Consider the following 7,336-nt stretch of genomic DNA (forward strand, 5'->3'; position numbering starts at 1 on the left):
TGTATACAAGCACTTATAAAATGTGTCAATATTTAGTTGTCTACCTTCATGAGATGTAATGGAATAGGACTTCTTTTTGTTTGACTGTTTCTCTTCAGTTCTTATCGGAACTTTATCAGTTTGTATGCTCTCCTCTTTACTAGGATATAGAGTATCCCCTGTAATAAATCCTCCCCCACGGGAAGTGACTGTTCAAACTCTGTGCTCCTCCGCACCTGTCGGTTCACATTGAGAAGGTAAGCTCATTACATTTAAAGACATCTCACTGGCATCTTTTCATCTGTTTGGGACTTGAGTTAATACATTTTGGCACTGACTAGTCTGCACGAAGTGAAGGACTAACTGCAGAAGGTCTCCATGAATAACTAAAGGTCAACATTTGTTTTGGTTTTTGCAGCACGTCCCATTCGTGAACAGGCTGCAGAACGTGCAATGCGTAATCCTGTTTCAGTGGATGTAGCATTTTTCAGTCAGTGAAGAAGTTACATCATTCAGTTCTTCACTCTGTCCTTGAAGGACTTCTACTCCTACCATCCACTTCCCCTCTCCGTATCTTAAACTACCGCCCTCTCTTCAAGCTTCTCTTTCTCAGCAGAGTGTTTAAAGCACTAGCTCTCTCTTTTCTCTCCCGTCACAGAACAATATCCTTGGCTGTTCCCCATCTGGGTAGATGTGGGCATGCCTGGAGAACATACTGCTCTGTGCCATTAGCAGCTGCCTTTCTGCTGGTGAAGGCTCTGCCTCTCACTTCATAGTGCTTGACTTCAGTGCTCTCCTCAGTACTATTGGATCCGCCAAGGCCACCCTCTTGCAGCTTCCCTCCTGTCATGGCTCGTACTGCGCCTATGTAGCTTCCGTCAGTGCTTCTGTTGCTGCTCTTCGGTGCCATGGCCCTATAAGGCTCCCAGACGCCACCTCCTTTCTGTCTTTTGGCCAGTCCTATCTCTACCCTCAAACTACCACTTTTACATTGACGAGACACTGTACGTGTCTTTTGACACTTTAGATGACACGTCTCTCTGCCTGCCTCTACCTAGCAAACTTGTGGCTTCATTTCAAATGCCACTGCCTCAGCTCCACCTCTCCTGAAATCCTCCATCCCCCCATCGTCATTACTGGAACTCTCTCAACCCAGGAGTGTAGAAATTAGAGGTGGGGAAAAGCCGATTAGGTCATCTTGTCTACTCCACTGCATCCCTGGTGCTCTCCATTAGACTCAGGTCTCCAGCATGGGCACAATGCTTCTGGCTGCCTCACATATACACAGACAAATGACCCCCATCCTCAAGCAACTCCAATGGACAAAATTCAAACCTGTTTTGTTTTAAGCCCCCCTATAGACGTGTTCAAGAATACTCCGTGGATCTTGTCTCTCTCTCTGTCTCTCTGCTCCCATTCCCGCTTCCTTTGCTAAGCTCACGCCTGCCTCCTTTATCTCCGAATGTAGTTTCACCACTATAAGTGTAGGAGCCTCCTCTGAAGCTCCATCATCTGGGAGCGCCTTCCTGTATCTCTCCACTTCATTGAGACTCAGCCCTGGTCTACACTAGGAGTTGAGGTCGAATTTAGCAGCGTTAAATCGATTTAACCCTGCACCCGTCCACACGATGAAGCCCTTTTTTTCGACTTAAAGGGCTCTTAAAATCGATTTCCTTACTCCACCCCCGACAAGGGGATTAGCGCTGAAATCGGTCTTGCCGGGTCGAATTTGGGGTACTGTGGACACAATTAGACAGTATTGGCCTCCGGGAGCTCCATTGTGACTGCTCTGGACAGCACTCTCAACTCAGATGCACTGGCCAGGTAGACAGGAAAAGGCCAGCAAACTTTTGAATTTCATTTCCTGTTGGCCAGCGTGGCGAGCTGCAGGTGAGTGCAGAGCTCATCAGCAGAGGTGACCATGCAGAGCTCATCAGCAGAGGTGACCATGATGGAGTCTCAGAATCGCAAAAGAGCTCCAGCATGGACCGAACGGGAGGTACGGGATCTGATCGCTGTATGGGGAGAGGAATCCGTGCTATCAGAACTCCGTTCCAGTTTTCGAAATGCCAAAACATTTGTCAAAATCTCCTAGGGCATGAAGGACAGAGGCCATAACAGAGACCAAAAGCAGTGTCGCGTGAAACTGAAGGAGCTGAGGCAAGCCTACCAGAAAATCAGAGGGGCAAACGGCCGCTCCGGGTCAGAGCCCAAAACATGTCGCTTCTATGATGAGCTGCATGCCATTTTAGGGGGTTCAGCCACCACTACCCCAGCCGTGTTGTTTGACTCCTTCAATGGAGATGGAGGCAACACAGAAGCAGATTTTGGGGACGAGGAAGATGATGATTATGAGGTTGTAGATAGCTCACAGCAAGCAAGCGGAGAAACTGGTTTTCCCGACAGCCAGGAACTGTTTCTCACCCTGGACCTGGAACCAGTACCCCCCAAACCGACCCAAGGCTGCCTCCCAGACACGCCAGGCGGAGAAGGGACCTCTGGTGAGTGTACCTTTTAAAATACTATATATGGTTTAAAAGCAAACATGTTTAATGATTAATTTGCCCTGGCATTCACGGCTCTCCTGGATATACTCCCAAAGCCTTTGAAAAAGGTTTCTAGGGAGGGCAGCCTTATTCTGTCCACCATGGTAGGACATTTTACCAATCCAGGTCAGTAGCACGTACTCGGGAATCATTGTAGAACAAAGCATTGCAGTGTATGTTTGCTGGCGTTGTTGGATCATATTAAAGAAGTTCTGTATTAAAATCACAAATGAGTTTGATTCCCCATAGTTTAAATTCCAGGGTATTACTAGTTAAGAGGTCTCTTGGTTTTTGGTACTGTTTCTCTCCCTCTATGTGTGAAACTTGCAAGCTGCTAATTGCGTTAGTACATTCTAAGACAGAGTCTTGTTCTCAAAGCAATTCTTTGTAACAACAACCACTCACACAGAGAGAGACTCAAAGCAATACTCTGTAACAACAGAAACAGCACCCAGAGACTCCCCGCCCTTTTGTTGTAGTCATCTGGCTTTGTTAACAATTGTGATTAAAATAGAGATAGAGGATGTATGTGGATGGATGCTTGGTGTGGATAATAACTGAATGATCAGGGAGGTGCCAGCCTAAGAATCCAGTGTCCATCGGCTGAAGAAGGCGTCAAGTGGAAATAACCAGAGGACCCCCGGAGGGCAGACTGGAATCCACCCAACAGCCTCAAGAATGGGAGAACCAAAGAACAAGATAACATCTAGCAGCACGGAGCCATCAGGAATGTGCCATCTGCTGATTGATTCAGCAACAGCATGATGAAGCAATTCCCATAGACTGGCATAGGAAGAAATTCCTATAAAAATGGACTCTAGAAAGTGAGAACTTTGGGGTCTGATTCTGCAAACCAACTTCCAGGAGCATCAGATGAGCATCTGACAAGGCCCTGCTCCCTCCTCATGTCCAGGCCACCTGTCCAGTGGCTTGGCATGAGCAACTCTAAGGCTGGTAACTATGATAACAACCTTGCAGAACCTGTGTGTGTGTGTTTGTATGAATGAATGTGTGAATAAATATGAGATTGAATGGAATGTTATAGCTATAACTAACTGCTTACTATGATTCTTTCTGTATTCACAATAAATGTGGTATTTTGCCTTTTCCTCTTTAATAAGATCCTGCTGGTTTTTATTTTATTGGTATAACAGCGTTCAAACAACATCCGTTCTTTATCTCTCTGTGTTATCCTCAGGAGAGTGATATCATTCATGGTCACCTGGTTGAAAAAGGGTGCTTTTCTTAAGGGGACATTCAGAGGTGCCTATTCCTGCTGGGCTGTTTGCCTGTAGCTGAACAGAAATGTCCCCCGCTGTTAGCCACGGGGAGGGGGGAGAGGCTAGCCACGCGGTGGGGGGAGGCAAAATGCGACCTTGGAATGAAAGCACATGTGCTATGTATGTAATGTTAACAGCAAGGTTTATCGTGAAAGAGTGTACCCATTCTATAAAATGTATCTTTTTAAATACCACTGTCCCTTTTTTTCTCTCCACCAGCTGCATGTGTTTCAAGGATCAGTTATTCTCCTTCCCAGAAGCTAGTGAAGATTAGAAGGCGAAAAAAACGCACTCGCGATGAAATGTTCTCTGAGCTCATGAACACAGCAAATGTTCTCTGAGCTCCTCCCACACAGACAGAGCACAGACGAATGCGTGGAGGCAGACAATGTCAGAGTGCAGGAAAGCACAAAATGACCGGGAGGAGAGGTGGCGGGCTGAAGAGAGTAAGTGGTGGGCTGAAGAGAGTAAGTGGCGGGCTGAAGAGAGGGCTGAAGCTGAAAGGTGGCGGCAGCATGATGAGAGGAGGCAGGATTCAATGCTGAGGCTGCTGGAGGATCAAACTAATATGCTCCAGCATACGGTTGAGCTGCAGGAAAGGCAGCTGGAGCACAGACCGCCGCTACAGCCCCTGTGTAACCAACTGCCCTCCTCCCCAAGTTCCATAGCCTCCTCACCCAGATGCCCAAGAACGGGGTGGGGGGCCTTTGGCCACTCAGCCACTTCACCCCAGGATTGCCCAAGCAACAGAAGGCTGGCATTCAATAAGTTTTAAAGTTTTAAACTTTTCAAGTGCTGTGTGGCCTAGTCCTTCCCTCCTCCTACACCCCTCCTGGTGCTTCTCTCCTCCACCACCCCTCCTGGGCTACCTTGGTAGTTATCCCCCTATTTGTGTGATGAATGAATAAAGAATGCATGAATGTGAAGCAACAATGACTTTATTGCCTCTGCAAGCGGTGATCAAAGGGAGGAGGGGAGGATGGTTAGCTTACAGGGAAGCAGAGTGAACCAAGGAGCGGGGGGTTTCATCAAGGAGAAACAAACAGAACTTTCACACCATAGCCTGGCCAGTCATGAAACTGGTTTTCAAAGCTTCTCTGATGCGCACCGTGCCCTCCTGTGCTCTTCTAACCACTCTGATGTCTGGCTGCGCGTAACCAGTGGCCAGGCGATTTGCCTCAACCTCCCACCCCGCCATAAACATCTCCCCCTTACTCTCACAGATATTGTGGAGCGCACAGCAAGCAGTAATAACAGTGGGAATATTGGTTTCGCTGAGGTCTAACCGAGTCAGTAAACTGCACCGGCGTGCTTTTAAATGTCCAAATGCACTTTCTACCACCATTCTGCACTTGCTCAGCCGGTAGTTGAACAGGTCCTGACTACTGTCCAGACTGCGTGTGTATGGCTTCATGAGCCATGGCATTAAGGGGTTGGCTGGGTCCCCAAGGATAACTATAGGCATTTCAACATCCCCAACGGTTATTTTCTGGTGTGGGAATAAAATTCCTTCCTGCACCTTTTGAAACAGACCAGAGTTCCTGAAGATGCGAGCATCATGTACCTTTCCCGGCCATCCCACGTTGATGTTGGTGAAACGTCCCTTGTGATCCACCAGTGCTTGCAGCACTATTGAAAAGTACCCCTTGCGGTTTATGTACTCACCAGCTTGGTGCTCTGATGCAAAGATAGGGATATGGGTTCTGTCTATGGCCCCACCACACTTAGGGAATCCCATTGCAGCAAAGCCATCCACTATGACCTGCACATTTCCCGGAGTCACTACCCTTGATAGCAGCAGCTCAGTGACTGCATTGGCTACTTGGATCACAGCAGCCGCCACAGTAGATTTGCCCACTCCAAATTGATTCCCGACTGACTGGTAGCTGTCTGGCGTTGCAAGCTTCCACAGGGCTATTGCCACTCGCTTCGCCACTGTGAGGGCTGCTCTCATCTTGATATTCATGCGCTTCAGGGCAGGGGAAAGCAAGTCACAAAGTTCCATGAAAGTGCCCTTATGCATGCAAAAGTTTCGCAGCCACTGGGAATCGTCTCAGACCCGCAACACTATGCGGTCCCACCAGTCTGTGCTTGTTTCCCGGGCCCAGAATCGGCATTCCACCGCATGAACCTGCCCCATTAGCACCATGATGCCCACATTGCCAGGGCCCATGCCTTGAGAGAAGTCTGTGTCCATGTCCTCATCACTCTCGTCACCGTGCTGACGTCGCCTACTTGCCCGGTTTTGCTTTGCTAGGTTCTGGTGCTGCACATGCTGCTGGATAATGCGTGTGGTGTTTAATGTGCTCCTAATTGCCAAAGTGATCTGAGCAGGCTCCATGCTTGCCGTATTATGGCGTCTGCACAGAAAAAAGGCGCGGAACGATTGTCTGCCGTTGCTCTGATGGAGGGAGGGGCGACTGACGACATGGCTTACAGGGTTGGCTTACAGGGAATTAAAATCAACAAAGTGGGTGGCTTTACATCAAGGAGAAACAAAAACAACTGTCACACAGAATGGCCCCCTCAAGAATGCATCCGATGAAGTGAGCTGTAGCTCACGAAAGCTCATGCTCAAATAAATTGGTTAGTCTCTAAGGTGCCACAAGTACTCCTTTTCTTTTTGCGGATACAGACTAACACGGCTGCTACTCTGAAACCACTCAAAACCCTGGGTTTAGCAGGCCAATGCTCAACCCACTAAGCTATCCTTCCCTCTGGTATTTCAGGTAGGACTGAATCTCCATTAAAGTTTTCAAGGAGCCCCTGACAGACCTCACCAAAACGATTGTCGGCTGTTGATTTCACAGAGGGAGGGAGGGGGGAGCAAATGAATACAAAACAAATCTGGTCTATTTCTTGTTTTGATCCACTCCATCTATCTTTTACATCTTTGGCTGGCAGCAGACGGTGCAGTATGACTGCTAGCCATCCTCATCTCCTGCCTGCCCGGCAGAAGATGGTGCAATAGGACTGCTAGCCATCCTCATCTGCTGCCTGCTCACCATAAGATGGTTCAGTAGGACTGCCTGCAGGACTAAAGAGAATGACCTGGTCGAGTCACTCCTAATTTAGTCCCTGTGCCCATGTCTGCCCAGGCACTCCTGTGCCCGTGTCTGGCCAGGAGCACCTTGGACATGATGACGATTATTTTCAGGCCTATTGCACCATCTGCTGCCACAAGGCAATGGGTTGCTGCTGCTGTGTAGCAATGTAGTACCACGTCTGCCAGCACCCAGGAGACATACGGTGACAGTGAGCTGAGCGGGCTCCATGCTTGCCGTGGTATGGCGTCTGCACAGGTAACTCAGGAAAAAAGGCGCGAAACGATTGTCTGCTGTTGCTTTCATGGAGGGAGGGAGGGCCTGACGACATATACCCAGAACCACCCGCGACAATGTTTTTTGCCCCATCAAGCATTGGGATCTCAACCCAGAATTCCAATGGGCGGCGGAGACTGCGGGAACTGTGGGATAGCTACCCACAGTGCAACACTCCGGAAGTTGATGCTAGCCTCGGTACTGTGAAGGC

This window comes from Chelonia mydas, chromosome 2 (genome assembly GCF_015237465.2).
Source record: "Chelonia mydas isolate rCheMyd1 chromosome 2, rCheMyd1.pri.v2, whole genome shotgun sequence".
Classification (NCBI taxonomy): Eukaryota; Metazoa; Chordata; order Testudines; family Cheloniidae; genus Chelonia; species Chelonia mydas.